Source organism: Diuraphis noxia, unplaced genomic scaffold (assembly GCF_037042655.1).
Source record: "Diuraphis noxia isolate RWA-SAM2 unplaced genomic scaffold, SU_Dnox_SAM2 contig0009, whole genome shotgun sequence".
NCBI classification, from domain to species: Eukaryota; Metazoa; Arthropoda; class Insecta; order Hemiptera; family Aphididae; genus Diuraphis; species Diuraphis noxia.
The window spans coordinates 1716325-1734054 of record NW_028301719.1 but is presented as its reverse complement, the minus strand read 5'-3'; the positions used below and the strand labels follow the sequence as shown (position 1 = coordinate 1734054).

At 29.8% G+C, this 17730-nt stretch overlaps 1 pseudogene; it reads right to left on the bottom strand.

The window, feature by feature from the left end:
• The window catches only part of LOC149054230 (uncharacterized), a 168941-nt pseudogene extending 151428 nt beyond the window's left edge, over positions 1-17513 (bottom strand).
• Between the last annotated feature and the right edge of the window lie 217 nt (positions 17514-17730).

Below are 17730 nucleotides of genomic sequence, written 5' to 3'. Positions count from 1 at the left end.
GAGTTAAATTTAAACTTTAAAGGTACTGAAAATACTGTAGAGTATTAATTTAAAATAGATATTAGTACAGACTTTTTTTTTAGATTACATAAATATTTGATTGAGAGGGGGATTTAAAAAAATACGGCCTTTGGTGTATAGGGATTTTTTTGGTTCATTATGGTAGCGCCATTCATTACTCATGCCTATGAGTATATTCCGAGTTCTTAGGTGTAATTATTGGTTTATAATTTTAATAAAAGTACCTAAATAGGTAATAAGGTAATTAATATATTATTATACATTTATAAAATAATGCATAGAGTCTAGTTTGAAGAATAGTTGAAATGATAATTTTTTTTAATTTTTTAATTTTTAGTTAGTTAATTTTCTAATTAACTTAATAACCAATAATTCATATGTTATAAATTAAAATATTAATAACTCATATCTATTTAAAAATTATAAACTATAAATTAATAAATATCTTTCATATCTTTGTATTATAAAATGAAATGTGTTTATGGGGGTGTGGATACGTGGAGTACAACAAGGTATAGGTAGGTATCAGAATTGAATCTACTCAATAATATAGTTAAGTATACAAAATTGCGTATATACCATAGACATAGAGTAAGGATAAACATAACCATTATTTTTGTTTTTAGATATTTTAAATGCAATAAGTATAAGACACAGTCACATTTTTATCTATGAGCGGTAAAATGATAATTAGATGTAACTATTGTGTTTGTGATAGTAAAATCACGTAATAGAATAAAATCCAAACAACTATAATGGATAATATCCACAATGCATTAAATCAATGGGTCGCAGCGAAAATACAATTTTGAAAAATAGTAATAGGAAAAAAAGTCCAAGGAAAGAAGAACAAGTAAAAAAGAACAAGGAAAAAAAGAACACGGAAAAAAGAAAATTTTTTTTAAAATTGGGATGTATAAAAAGAATAAATATATTAATTGATTATGAAGCTTAAAAATGATTATTTATACACATTTACACTAAAAATATATCAAATTATTATTATTAATCATTTATCAATTAATGATAATATCATTATAATTTTACAGGAGTCAGAATAAATGAATATTCGAGTAAATAGTATAGAAATATATTATACATAAATATATCAATATAATATTTAAAAATATACATTTTTTATTGGCATTTTTAAATACCATATTATTAAATTTATTATGCACCTAGGTAAATTTATATTTTTTGAAATGTATACCAAAATATAGCGCAAATGTCTATGCATTATATAAAAAAATATTTTTTTTTTTATATTGATTAGAACTAAAATTATTTTCAGAGTGTCAAATCTTCGTGGGACACCTGTATTTAAAATTTTTAAAAATTGTTCTTTTTTTCCGTGTTTTTTTCCCTTGTTCTTTTTTTCCGTGTTCTTTTTTACTTGTTCTTTTTTTCCGAGATATATAACAACTAATGGATATACCTACAATAGATCATTTATAGATATCCAATTAATATATACTTAATGAATATCCGTAAAATGTTCACTGAAATTAATATATTTATTAGATTATTATGTTATTATTATTAGAATATAAATTGGAAAATTGTGTATACCTATCTAAATAAATCTTTATTTGACAATGAACAAAATTATAGTAAAAAATATGCAGTTTAGAAAATATAAATACAGGTCACAGGTACCTACATATATAATCAGATTCATTTCATAAACTTAACAATTAAACTATAATAATAGTAATATACCAATATGCAATAGAATATGAATTTAAACTCGGCTTTTCGGTTTCATTATGAAAGTATAAACTGTGGGAGTGCGTTTTTAAGTGAGATTAATCATACCTAGTACCTATAGTACATTAGAGAATAATAGGCGGCGGAATAGGTTATCGATAGGGAATTTCATGTAGATTTCATTTAAATGGTTAGTTTAATGAATATTCAAGTAGTTATCCATTATTCGTTCGAAAAATTGTAAAAATTAAAATAATTATTTTAATTATTAATTATAATTAAATATAATTGTATAAATTATCAATATTATCATAAATGCTTATCACAGTGTCGAACTGACCCCACCCGGCAGCTGAATTACTGTCGGCTTAAATACGGTTCGTACAAAATATGTGTCGGCTCAAATACGGTTCGTACAAAAATACTTGTCGGCTAAAATATTGTCGGCTGAAATAGTTGTCGGCTTAAATAATGTCGGTTACATTAATATCGGCTAAAATAATGTCGCCAAAATTACTGTCGGCTTAAATACGGTTCGTACAAAATATGTGTCGGCTCAAATACGGTTCGTGCAAAATACTTGTCGGCTAAAATACGGTTCGTACAAAATATGTGTCGGCTCAAATACGGTTCATACAAAATACTTGTCGGCTAAAATACGGTTCGTACAAAATATGTGTCGGCTCAAATACAGTTCGTACAAAATACTTGTCGCCTAAAATACGGTCGGATGAAATATTTATCGGCTAAAATACGGTTCTGCTAATATACTTGTCCAATCCATTATTTTTCGGCTTAAATATTTTTCGGCTAAAATACGGATCGGCTGAAATATTTTCGGCTATTTTACGCGCTCCCTTATGTCTTACACCGGTTGAAAACCGGGAATACGGAAAGTTGTGTGTGGAGTGAGGTAGGCTTCGATTATTAAGATTATATCTATATTTTGTTCGTTAAGAAGAGCTTTTAATTAATTTGTCTGTTGCAATATGCCGTTAGAATTCCAAAGAAAGATGCATTTCGAATCATGAATAACTTAATGACTATTTATCACCTTTGGATAATAGTTTATTGATAACGGTAGTTAGTAGGTAGATCAGAGAGCAAATCAGATTTTTAGTTCCACAATAAAATATGACAATCCAAAAGATATGCTTGAAATGGAGGAAGAGGTCTGTTTAGAGTGGGTGTTTGCATTTTCGGTGGTAGCTTGGGCATACGTCTTATGGGGATATGAAGTTGGGTTTAAAGTAGAGTTTACAATAATTTGGTTTACAAAGGTTGATAAAGAGGTAGGGGGTTTTTTTATTGTATTAGTGGATTGGAATTCCTCGTGGGCTAGAATAACTCTTTACAGTGGTAAATTCAATTTAATCAATAAAAATACATTTTTGATAAAATTAAAACCTCATATATTATAGATAATACGTACCACTAAATTTACCAACTAAAAACAAAACAAAAAAAATGCATTATTTATGTGATATTGTTAATGGATATACCGTGAACCTACCATGTAATCATAGATACAGAACGATAGAAATATACGTTTTAAAATATTCAGTTAGATAGAATAGTGTGAAATCGATCGAGATATAAACATATAAAAAATTTGCAAATTTTGGTTTATTTTATAGTTTTTGAACAAATATAAAACATAGTAGAGAAAAGAAAATAGGTAATAATTAATAGTTTATACTTAGTATTGTGGTAAAAAAAATTAACTAAACTGATTTATAGATATAACGATACTCGATGAGTAAGTAACAATTTAAGGACGGTAATCATTACAAATGCTATGAGAGATACAAACCCAATGAATTTAATTTTTAAAATTAAACACATCATTGAAAAAAAAATATATATATATACAAAATGAACATACCCCAATGTTCTAGAAATAAATTAACAAACAAAATATTTAGTAAATTATATTATATAGTTAATGATTGACATAATCTAAAAAATACACTATATTATGTATACACTTATTCTACAAAATATTTCATTACGTAGTACATTACAATGATCTATCGATGAGAGTCGATCGCTTGCGAGATTTAACATTTTCAAGATGGCAGAAGATTTAATATGAGCTTATTCACAAATTATTACAGCAATTTAAAAAAATATATGGTTGAAATATCTAGTGCATGATATTATATTTCTTCTAAAACACTAAATAGATTAGAAGACTATAATAAATTATGAGTTAAATGTATGGAAAATACATTGCAATGAACTAAAGTGTATTACATTTTTATCAAACATGAATATCTGTTAGACTAAACATTTATTTTCATTTATAATACCATGATATAATTCTTATATATTTTAAGTTTTTTTTATGCTAATAGATTCTAAGTGGATCGACGAATGTAATGATTTTATAATGATGTGTGTTTCTTATTTTTTTGTTTTGGTATCATTATTTTTATTTTTTTGTGTCTGTGTACACGATAAGTTGTCAAAATAATGCTTCGATTTTCAGCTTCAGTAGCTTTTTCGATTGGAAAGTGAATCTAGTTAGCGCATTGGGGGAGGTAAAATTTTGAAATTCACAGTAGTTTTCAAAACCACCGCGTAGGGTAAAAAAAATCAAGGAACACACTTGAAATTTTCAATGAATTTTTAAACTGGCATTTTCTGTATTTTATATAATTTAGACATTTGAATTTGTCAATCTTTTTAGATTTTCGTTTTTATAAATGACAATAAAATTATAATCATTGGGTAAAATAGCTTTAAAATGTAATACAACGCTCCTAAAATATTTTCACAATGATAGTTAAATAATATTATATTATTAATAAGCGTTGACATTTTGATAAAATACGTAAAAAACACAAAAATTTGTAATACATTTTGAGTTAGAAACTCATAAAAATTTTTCTTTTTAAATCTAAGGCTTGAAAATTTAACACAATATTCTTCATAAGTTTGTCTACTTTTATCAAATAAAAAATATCTACCGGAAAGTCAAACTAAATATTTATGAGCATTTGAATTAAAAAATTGGATATTCACTAAATTTCCCTTGTACCGATATTCTTATTTTGTTGTTATTCAAAACGGTTTATTTTAGAAATTTTAAATCTATACCATGTGTTTATTTTATCATTTCCTTTGATAACATTTTCAACAATTTTCAACAATTTTTAAGTTATTTTTAGACATTTGAAATTTTCCGTTTTTATTTTATAAATGTGAATAAAATTTTATTAATTTGATCAAAAACTTGAAAATTGAATACAAGGTACTGCATAAGTTGATATAACAGTAGTTGGAAAATATTAATAATACACAAGCACATTTTATTTTTATAACCATTTAAAGTTGAAATTTATAGACATTTGAAATTTCAGTTTTTTTAGTTTTTATTAAAATATAAAACTTTATTCATTGGGTTTCAAATCCTAAAAATTGAATATAAGGTTCCCTATAAGTTTATATAATAGCAGTTGGAAACTATTAAAAATTCATAGACACGTTTTTTATAACTGTTTAAGTTCAATTTTTGAAAAAATGTATTTAATTGAAAATTTACAAATAATTGAGTTGTTAAAAATCTATAAATCATTTAACTTTAATAGCTAACGATTGAAAATGTTCAACGAATTTCCACGTAGTTAATTCTATAACAGAAAAATCTCTAAAAAAACACAATTTTTTTATAGTTGTTATAATAGTTAAAGTTTGGATGAAATCACATATTAAATAACCAAAAATAAGAATTTTAGCTATATTGTTGTAATTTAAAATTATTATTTGAGGGTACTTGAAATTTATAAAGATACTTAATATTCTAATTTTAATAGTTAATGTAATTAAGGACTTAAATTAATACTTTATAGTATTCACAACATATATACAATAATGAATATTAAATTGAATAATCGATATATGTCAAAACAGCTTTTGGCAGTATTAATTATTGAATATTTAAATATTAATCACTAAAATGCTTTTTTGGATAACTAAATAAATACAAATTTTAATATTATATAGCGTCATTCATAAATCATAATAGAAGATACGAAAATACCCAATATTAGGAACGGCAAGAAATGGCTACAAAAATAGTTTATTGATTTATTCTTAATTCTTGTTTATTTGAAATAAACAATTAATTGATATTCGATTAATAAACGAATAATCAAAATTACGATTAACCGTTTTTTTTAATACCTAAAATTATCGATGAAATCGATTAATTGGAGAAAATTTCATTTAATCAAAATCGTATAATATAATCGTATAAAATCGTATATAATCGTACAGCCCAAGTATAAAATATCCTAGACTGACAACCCGTTTCCACTCATGAATCCACTAACCAATTGTACAGCAAAAATAAATTTTACATAAAATTAAAATTGAATATCGATTTAATTATTTAATTTAATTTAATATACGTACTATACACTACTGTTGCTAAAAAAAAGAAAATAATAAAAATTCATTATTCGTGTGATATATTCAATTGATCTAATGTATCTATTATCTTAGATACAAAAATATATAAATATACGTTTTTAAAATATTCAGTTAAATAGAAGAATTTGAAATCGATCGAGATATTGATAAATAATAAATTTAAAAATATTGGTTTATTTTTGTAGTTTATTATGAACCATTATTAAACATAGTATAGAAAGGATAATAGGTGCTTAACGCATTAATACATTAACGGTACTCGATGTGTAGGCAAGTAAAAATTTGAGGGTGATGATCATCAAATTTATGAGTAACGAATCACAGACGAAATTTATAATAAAAGTTAATTAATTCGATTGATTTATATAAAAAATATAAATTAATAATTTTGAAGTAAACTGTAATTTATTAAAATCTTATAACCACAGTCCATTCCATAAAAACAATATATTTTTTGTTTTGTTTTTTCTATAGGACCGATTTTAAAAATAACTGATCATTCGTATGCTTTAGGCATATGAAAGTGGTAACAGTGAAAGTAGAATTTTAGTTTTTACAACTCAATCCAATTTTAATAAGATTCAATTTGCGGATAACTCGTTTGGTGACAGAACTTTTAAATATGTCCTCTAAATATTTTCCCAGATATAATATACAACCAATCGTTTTATATTAAGCTTAGTAATTCCATTTATGCATATAACAATGGCTAGTCATACACAATAGAAACCTACGATGAAGCATTATGACAATTACTAACCTAAAAATCATATCTGAATCAAAAAGTTATTAAAATAGAATTTTTTCGTTATTCAAACAAATTTTTCCTAATGCTCACACAAGTGGATATTTATTCCATAACCCATTATGTGTGTATGGCGAAAGATTTGCTAGACTACAAATTAATTGTGCAGAAGACTCAACGTTTGCCCTCAAATTTAAACAATTAGGCATGTGTTTTGGCATTTATAAGTTCCTTTCAATTTTTTTTTTTTAAATCTCAAAAGGTTTGTCATAGATTAGAAAATTCAATACAAGATTCTTCATAAGTTTGTCTAGTTTCATCAGCTTTAAGTTCAAATTTTAAAAAAAATTAACAAATCATTTAGTTGTTAAAAATGTATAAAAAGTTATAATTTTTATGGTAAGGATTGAAAATTTAAAACGAGATTTCAATTATGTAGTTAATTTCGTTAATGCCTTATATTAATACTTTATAGTGCAGTGAAAACTGTCTAAAGCGGATCCTGAATAAAACGAAAAACTATCCAATGCGAAATTTTTCTATGGTCCCAGCACGTTTCTATAGTTTTATATAGATGCCTATCCTCAATAAAACGAAACCTTATAACGCGGAAACGGAACGATTTTGTAAGTCCCATGCAAGTAAAAACCTTGCATAAACCGGAAAATTTACACGCGCGTGTGTACTATAAACGTAAAATAAGTTATAAAATATAGATATGCGAATGTACATCGTTTAATAGTGATAATAATCTTAATGAGTTTTTGATGATTGATATAAATTTGGTAACGGAGAGCCAAGAAATGCATTCACAAAATGATTGTGAAAGTAATTCATCCGACGACGAAGAAGAAGTAATGCATGAAGAAGTCACAACGATTAATACATATTAAGAAACATTAATTGAAATTAAAAATCTATAGCGGTTTACTATTGATCAACAAGATGATAATCTTTTTCAATTGGTTTCATCGATTAAACAATACTCAGAAGAAAAAATAACAGCAACCGTAACAAATTTATTTGTTTATTTATTTAAAACAATAAATTGAAAAATATTCTTTGATATTTCTGATTTATTTGAATTGAATAATCCGGAATTTGTCCGTATACGTATTTGTACGAATTTGTTACTGTATACGTATTGTATATACTACGAATGACCAAGTTTTCGGGTACATTATAATGAATCTGATTTGGTTAATTATAAATTAATTTTATAGATTGCTACATTATTTTTGGAATAATAAATAAAGCATAAAACTATAAAATATCCTAGGCTGACAAACTGTTTCTGCTCAGAATTGTGTTTCGGCTATTTCGCATTCAATGATATTATATCATTGAATTCCAATTTAATACCATCCTGTTACGGTGTGAACACCGCAATACATACTTTTTTTTTTTTTTTTTTTTATTGGTTAAGCATCAACTACATAGGTTATTAGCTTACATGTGTTAATTTCTACATTAAATGATTATATGCTATTGTACAATTCTATTTTTTTAAAGTATAAAATTATGCTATGAAAGTTTGAAAATGGACCAATTGCTTCGTACAGGTTGTCTGGGATGTTGAAATCTTTTCTAGCTTCGTTGAAGTTTGGGCAGTGGATGATGATATGTTTGATGGAGTAGTTTGTATTGCATGTTGGGCAAAGGGGTGGATCTGTCTTTGCCATAAGATGTCCGTGTGTCAGTTTCGTGTGACCGATTCTGAGTCGATTAAGAATCACTTCATTTTTTCTGTTTATGTCAGTGTATTTCGGCCAGAGTACGACAGAGTGTTTTATTTCTCTTAGTTTATTTTCCGTGGTCGTGTGCCACTGTGAGTTCCACAATTCAATACAGTATTTGTTTAACAATACATACTTATATATAGTATAAGTCGCGGTCTGCACGTCGCTAGTCGCACACGTTTAATTACGCTCCGTTAAATTTTCGTGATCCCGCCAAATTTTCGCGTCCAAAATTGTCGTACCTAGTACGAAAAAAATCGCAATTGTCTTCCCTATTTATTTATACAAATTATAAAAACTGGAAGTGCGCCTAAGTGCGCTTTTTCATTCTAAATGTAAACGAACTACGTTTACGTTTAATAAAGTTCTTACCGTCTACTAAATCCGTCGCGCTATCGCTGCAACGCGCATCGATACCCGACCTTTGCCCACAGATAACATGCCGCGATCTCTCAACGTACCCACATCGCCGAAAGTGATTAATAAACATGCAGATAAAAACAAAAACAGCAACACTATACAGGCAGCTCGCCTAATCAAAAATTCTACAAATAATCCTATGCTGAACTCTATAGATCCAACTTCACTCCAGGTTGATAACACGGATGCCGGTTGGACACAAAAGACAAGTAAATGAAACCATTCTGATTCATCTGAACCAAAATCTCCGGATCCTACCTCAAATAAAAAAAAAAATAATAAATAATTTATAACGACAAATCGTTATGAAGTGCTTACTCAAACCGAACCTGCTGCTACAATAATCGAAGCTGACACTGTCTCCGAAGGATCTATCATTACTGATCATATAAAACCCCCACCTCCAATCTTCATGAAAGGAGTTTTAGACTTCCCTGGCTTTTTCTCAGTTCTAATTGAGCTGATCGGAGTAGACAATTTTTACTGCAAATCTTCCACCGATCGATTAAAAATACAGACTGCTAACCCCGAATCATATAGAACACTAATTCGTTATTTGAAAGACCAAAAAGCAGAATACCACACCTTCCAACTAAAAGAGGACAAACCACTGAGAGTGGTTATTCGAAATTTGCACCCCTCCACACCTACGGAGCTGATTAAAGCTGAACTTGAAACACGTCTCTACGAGGTTAGGCAGGTCACAAAAGTGCTGCACAAGATAAATAAACGCCCACTTCCACTTTTCTTCATTGACTTGGAGCCCACTGACCACTCCAATGAAATATATCACTTATCCTCCCTTCTTCATACGAAGGTTAAAATCGAAGAGCCATACAAACCAAAGATGGTCAGTCAATGCCTCAATTGTCAAGACTATGGTCACACGCGATCCTACTGTGGCTACTCAGCTCGTTGTGTCCGCTGTGGAGACTCACATTCTTCTTCAGATTGCACAAAACCAAGAGACTCTCCTCCCAGATGTGCCCTATGTGCAGACAACCACCCAGCCAACTACCGAGGATGCAGCGTCTATAGGGAACTTCAACGTCGAAACAAGCCTAACAATAAAAGTAAATTTTTACATGATAATGTTAATTTTAAGTCAACTAATAATAATTCTACTGTAAAAGCAAGCCACCCACCTGTGGAAACCAACCCTATAACCCTCCCTCCCTCTTCATCCCAGAGAACTTATGCCCAAGCTACTTCAAATCAGTCAAGAGATACCAACCATTCTCCCCCTGAACTAGATTTTGATAAAAAAATGTCAAGTTTTCTTGATGAATTTAAATCAGTAATTAACCCCTTAATTACACTCTTAACACAAGTTATCTCATCCCTCTTAAATAACAAAAATGACAAATAACTCACCCACCTCAAAATCAATCATTGCCTTAATTACTGAGACTCACTTTACCAAATATTCCAATGTTTTTATCCCAGGTTATACCCTGCTTAAATCCAATCATCCAGACAACAAAGCTCATGGTGGTGTTGCAGTCATAATTAAATCTACTTTGTCCTTTTCTCCACTACCAAACTTCTCACAAGATTATCTTCAATACTGTGCTGTATCTATTAAGCTGAATCATATACCTATCACCATCGCTGCAGTTTACTGCCCCCCGAGACACAACTTATCTTCAACTCTTTTTCTCGACTATTTCTCATCATTTACTTCAAATTTCATAGTCGGTGGAGATTTTAATGCAAAGCATCAATCTTGGGGCTGTCGAGCTGGCAACCCACGTGGCAATGTTCTGCACAATTTCGTCAATGCAAAAAAATACTCAATTCTAGCACCTCCAGGTCCAACGTATTGGCCAACTTCTTTACGTAAAAAACCTGACATTCTTGATATTTTCATTGCCAAAGTACCAAGCAATTTAGTCTGCACTCCGGAAAACATCCTGGATCTAAACTCTGACCACTCATCTGTACTTCTGACAATCAATGCATCCCCAACATTACGTATGACAGCTCCAAAATTATTTTATCCTTCAACAGATCGTATTAAGTTCCATAACTTAGTAGATCAAGAGATCACACTGAACGTTAAATTAAAAACTCACGAGGATATTGATAACGCCGTTGATAAATTTACCTCAATCATTCAATCAGCTGCATGGGCATCCCAATCTAAGTCTACCCCAACTTCCAATAGCATTCCATCATTACCGATACATATACGTTCATTAATTACGGATAAAAGAAGAGCTAGGGCACGTTATCAAACTTCTCGTTTACCCTCCCAAAGAGCACTTTACAACAAACTTTCTAATTCGCTTAAGAAACAACTTCTTAAATACAAATCAGACATATTCGAACAAAAGCTATCCAACTTATCCTCTTCTGACGGCAGCCTCTGGAGGGAAACAAATAAACTCCTACAATACAAATCTAGTTTACCACCTTTAACCAAAATTGACAATTCTATTGCTATAACTGACGAGGACAAGGCGGAGACGTTTCGTCAACATCTAGCGGAGATATTTAAGCCACATCCCGACGTAAATAATCCAAATCTCACCTCTAAGATTATCCAGTACTTAGATTGTCCCATGCCTCTTCATCTCCCTGAAAAGTGTTTTACACCAAATGAAATAAAAACAGCAATACAAAAATATTCCACCAAAAAAACACCAGGCTTTGATCTTATTACTGCAGAAGTTGCTAGATGTCTTCCGAAAAAAGCTATCCTATTCTTTACCTATTTATTTAATGCAACCTTACGGCTTTCATACTTCCCACTCTTATGGAAATTTTCAAACATAATCATGATTCCAAAACCAGACAAACCACCTGATCTGCCTTCCTCGTACCGACCAATAAGTCTATTACCTTTTCTAGGTAAGATACTAGAAAGACTGATACTTAAAAGGCTATTACCTTACATTTCTACGAACAAGATTTTACCTGACTCGCAATTTGGTTTTCGCTCAGCTCATAACACAATACATCAGGTACATAGACTAGTTGACGCAATCTCGTGCTCCCTAGAAAACAAGCATTATTGCACTTGTGCCTTTCTCGACATTAGCCAAGCGTTTGATAGAGTTTGGTACGAAGGTTTACTTTTTAAACTAAAAAAATTTCTGTCTCCCTGTTTATATTTATTAATTAAGTCTTATATAAGCGACCGCCATTTTCAAATCCGGTTTGGCTACTCAGTATCCAAAATCGAGAAAATCTTAGCTGGAGTTCCCCAGGGCGGAATCCTCTCTCCCTTTCTTTTTAATATTTACACTTCTGATCAGCCTATCTCCCAGAACACTACTGTAGCTGATTACGCGGATGACAAAGCCATATATCAATTGACAAAAACCCTATTACGGCCTCGGCAAATATTCAAACTCATCTCAACCTAATGTCTGAATGGTACACCGATTGGCGCATTAAACCTAATCCCATTAAGTCAGTACACACAACATTCACTTTATGTCACTCCATTTGTCCAAATGTCTATTTAAATAACATACTTATTCCCACTGCAGACTCAGTTAGATATCTTGGACTTAACTTGGATAAGCGCCTCACCTGGAATAGCCATATCCGTATAAAACGACTTGCCTTAAATGCCCGTCTTCGCAGACTACGAACGCTACTCACAAATAATAAACACTCCAGCTTAAAAATTAAAGTTCTTATGTATAAAACTTTACTCAAACCTCTATGGACATATGGTCTCCAACTATGGGGTACAGCAAAGGCGTCCAATACAAACAAAATTCAGCAATTTCAGAATATTGCTCTTCGAAAAATTACTAATGCTCCACCCTTTGTTTCGAATTACACTATTCATAATGACCTGTCAATAAAAACTGTGACAGAAGAAGCTAAACGTTTCTACAAAATCTTTCATGCCCGGCTGCAAACACACCGTAACCCACTCATTAAAAACCTATCCGTCCAAACATTACCTGGCAACCCCAGGCGTCGATTAAAAAGGAGATGGTGCCGTGATTTGCTAGGGAACTAATATCAATTAAAAAAAATTATAAAAAAAAAAAAAAAATCACAAATCAAAAAAAAAAATCAGTATATATAAATATAGCTAGTTTCATACAACCTCCAGTTAAGTGCCATTAGTGGGTGGCTTCTTACTCAAGTACTCATGTATTATATTTTTAACCCTTATCAAATATGCTAATTGTGCAAAATTGTACAGATTGTATATATATTGTGTAAAATAAAAAAAAAAAAATATATAGTATCGCTGTAATATTATATAAAATTGTTATCTATAAAATTATCATTGTATGCTTGTGCCGTAATATGTCCCCACGGATTAGTTAGTTGTCGTCGGACCAGCCAATTGGTACGACACTCACAAAATATACAGTCCACTTATTATTTATTAAAAGTTTCTAGTATTTTATTTTGTTCAATAAAATTAGTCTATATAGAAATAAACACATCCATTACAGTAACCCACTAGTACCCTACTACTGTACAGCAGACTGACATCCACATAGATACCAGCTTTTTTGTTTTTATTTGATTATATAGTTTACATTAACTTTCAAAAAATTTATAATATTAAATAAACGATACTCTTAAGATTTTTAAAACGTTTAAAGCCTTTTTTATGTTACTATATTCAACTCAATCAAAATAGAAAAATTTTACATACATTTTAATTAAATATATTATACGTACCAATGTACAATGGATCTAAACAATAATAATTCGTTATTTATGTGATATTTTTAATAGACCTAATGTATTTATAATCTTAGATACAAAAATATGGAAATATACGTTTTTTTTTAAGTATTCAGTTAAATAGAAGAATTTCAAATCGATCGAGATAATGATAATAAATAAATTATAAATAAATAATTTGGAATTATTAGTTTATTTTAATTGTTCACTAACCAAGCTATATTAAACATAGTATAAAAAAGGTAATAGAGGTAGCTTAGCGTATTAAAACATGAATATGCGTCATTTCGACGCGGCAATCTTGACGCACGTCAAATGGACGCGGCCATTTGGACGAACGACAATTGGACGCATACGTCATTTCGACGCATGCAATTTTGGTGCCACTAATTTTAGGTGCAAGTCAATTTTGACGCAAAACAAAATATAATTTTATACTTATTATAATATTAAGTAAAATAAAGTAAAATTATACAAAATAGTTTATAGTTTATAAAAAATGTACTATTTATAAAATTTTAAATTGTGCGCAATCCCTTGAAGCACTTCGTCGGTTGTAAAGTCACTTACATTTGTACATATTTGAATTAATCTTTTGGATGAGTCTTTGTATTTCTTTTTTTTATTTGGTGCATACCCAGCAATTAATTGTTATTTTATTAATTTTGTCAAACTTTCATCTCTTTGCAATGCACTTATAAACTTCCATATGACTGGTTTTTTACAATTTATTAATGCCGAAAATGCATTATGCCAGCCTTCAATACTATTATTGGTTCTCGGCAGATCAGATTGAAGACGTTCTGAACAGTTCCATACTTCGATAGGATATTGCGGTTGTCGACGTCGACCTCTCCTGTCCAAAATTCCAATCCACGTAGTTTCGAAATAGGTGATTAGTGGAGTTAACATATTTTCATTTTCCATATAAAAATCGCTCTCCAATAAAACTTCAAAATAATTAACTACTTTGTCAATAGGTATAAAAGCAAGCGCTATTAATTTTCTAACTTGTAATGCAAAAGTTACATCTTCAATATATTTTGTTGTCAATCCGTAGTTTTGAATTTTTTGCCAAACTGCTTGACTAAAATGAAAAAAACAGCCATGTATCTCTGTACTTGGAAATTCATTTTTGATAGAGTTCATTGCTGCTTTTTCAAAATCTGTTGTAAATGATTTCGGACATAAATCAAACTTAAGGAATTTTAATGCTTGAAACATTTTATTATACGTTACTTCTTTTTTATCGGGCAACAAAACATGCACTAACGGTATTATTGCACCAGAGTAAACTGCATGAATCGTATATAATTGACCAAATAAATTTGGGCAAGATGAAAACGTTCCATCCGAAAACCAATGATCCGAATTTCTTAATACGTTTAAACTTTTTTCTGTTGAAAATAATAGAATCCGATCGTCATAATTACCATTATCGCCACTGTCAAATAATAAAAATTGTTCACTGTCTAACGTAATTTGGAATTTCAAAATTGTATGATTGAGGGTTTGCAGGACTGGCTTCCACCGTTTTTCTAGACCGGTTTATTGTTTTCTTCAAGCATTTAATATTCGGTAGCTGTCCTACCACTGCACATGGTAACTAAAACAATATTAAACGACGTACATAAATACTTAGGTACGTTCAAAGTTTACCCATAGGCAAGTAATTGCAAGTCATTTTGTAGTTGAAAACTTCACCAGTATTTTTAATTTAATACAAAGTTCCTCAAACGTTAGTTTTATTGTGATTTAAAACTTCAAAAATTCCTCAAAATCATGAATATTTACAAATTATTTTGTAGTTAAAATTTATAAAAATTATAAATATCAAATATTTAAACATACATTTTTTTTATTTTTGATGTCTGGTGTGATTTGATTACGTGCTGGGGGGGGGGCTTAATATTTATATAAATATAAATAATATTTTATTACCTGTGCTGACGTTTCTCCCAGTATAGCTCTTGTAGTTGTTACTGTTGTTGTTGCATATTCCTTTATTAGATTTATAGCTTTCTTAGCTTCAATTTTTGCGACGTCTGGTACATGATTATGATCTATGGATTTTATTATATCTCCTACAAGTACAATTGAGTGTTAAAAAAATAGTCACTAATAGTCTACAATATGTAGGTTCTTATAAAAAAAACGTAATCAATTATTAATAATAATTTTGTGTCTGACATTATCAAAATATGAAAAATAAAAATAAATACATAAATAAATAATATATAAGTACCTTGCATTGTATGCGCTCGTCCTGGACAATTTTTAATTTCGTTGCATATCCATATCATTTTTTCTTTACCTTCTCTATCTTTTTTATAAATAAATCCACCATGAACAAGGAGATCTTTTCCCCGATGACTTTTTACAAACTCCAATGGCATGTTATAATTTTTTTTTTTAATTTACAAGTAAAAATATTTAAAGCACACTAACAGATGTAGATATAGGTAGGTAGTTGATAATTTTTAAAAATGTACGACTCACTGCGCGATATAAAGCACACTGACGCAGCCATGTATTAATTTTCAGGTATAATTGAACGGCAAACCGTAATATTAAGATAATGATAAAATGTGTACCATTTATGTGACCATAAAGATTAACAAATTACTAAAGATTACAGGGTAATCGATCAAAAAGTCTTTTCGTCCGGGATTCAGATTACGATATATATTTTAACCTATACTTATGTGGCCCAATATTATGAAGCAAATTCAAACTTATATTTATTGTTAAATAAGATTGTTAAGAATGACTATCGAGCATTAAACAAAATGTCGTATTATTTTACAATATTATACGTATTGTTACGTAGGTACCCTATCAATATTCAAAACATAGTGTACATTTCTACTATGAGTGATGACATAACTAAGTAGGCAATTAATATAAAATAACATACTGAGGTCATCATAAAAAACGTAAATAATTAAACTATAAAAGCATTGTCGCACGTATCTTCTCGGAAAAAGTCTCTGTTACTAAGAAAGGATGTGAATCGACTAGAATAACCAATTACACCAGGAGACTCAAATTCTGGCTTGTGCCAGATTTCACCACCACGTACGACCACCTACTCCTACGGACACGAGCATATATAAGGAAGACCACGACAAGAGCTCATCAGACGGTTAGGGACATTTAAGACACTTAGAGGCAGGTCGTAAAACCACTCATTGTCATTTAAAACAATATTTCAGAGTAAGGTCGTAACACCGCTCACCAACACCTTTATAGCATATAAACTGTATTTTTGTATCAATTATTAATAACTTGTGAAAATAAAGACATTATTACATTGTAAACATCAGTATTTCATCTCTACGTTGATGTATGAATCGACGTTCAGTCGGGATGTAACAGTATTATAATAAGTATAAAATTATATTTTTGTTTTGCGTCAAAATTGACTTGCGCCTAAAAGTGATGGAGTCAAAATTCCATGCGTCAAAATGACGTATGCGTCCAATTGTCGTTCGTCCAAATGGCCGCGTCCATTTGACATGCGTCAAGATTGCCGCGTCGAAATGACGGGACACCTTAAAACATATAACGGTATTCGACGAGAAGGTAAGTAAAACTCTGAGGATGACGATCATGACAAAAGTTATGAGACACAAATCATATAGAACTTCGTTAACAGCAATAAACGTCCCATGTGAAAAAAATGCAGTTTTCAGAAAACAACAAAAATGTTTTAAATAAAAAAAATCACATGAGAGTTTTTTTTATATACGATTTATAGTTGGTAACACATTGTAAAATTGTTCTATGATGTAGATAACATATAGGATTTTATCATAACTGATTTTTTGTAGGTTACACTAAGTAACACATTCAATCCACAATATTTTTAATGAGTGGTAAAAAAAAAATTATCATAAAGGTAAATTAAATAAGAAAACAAAAAACATGATTCATACCCCAGTCTGAAAAAAAAACATTAATAATAATCATAACATTTGCCTAAAAATT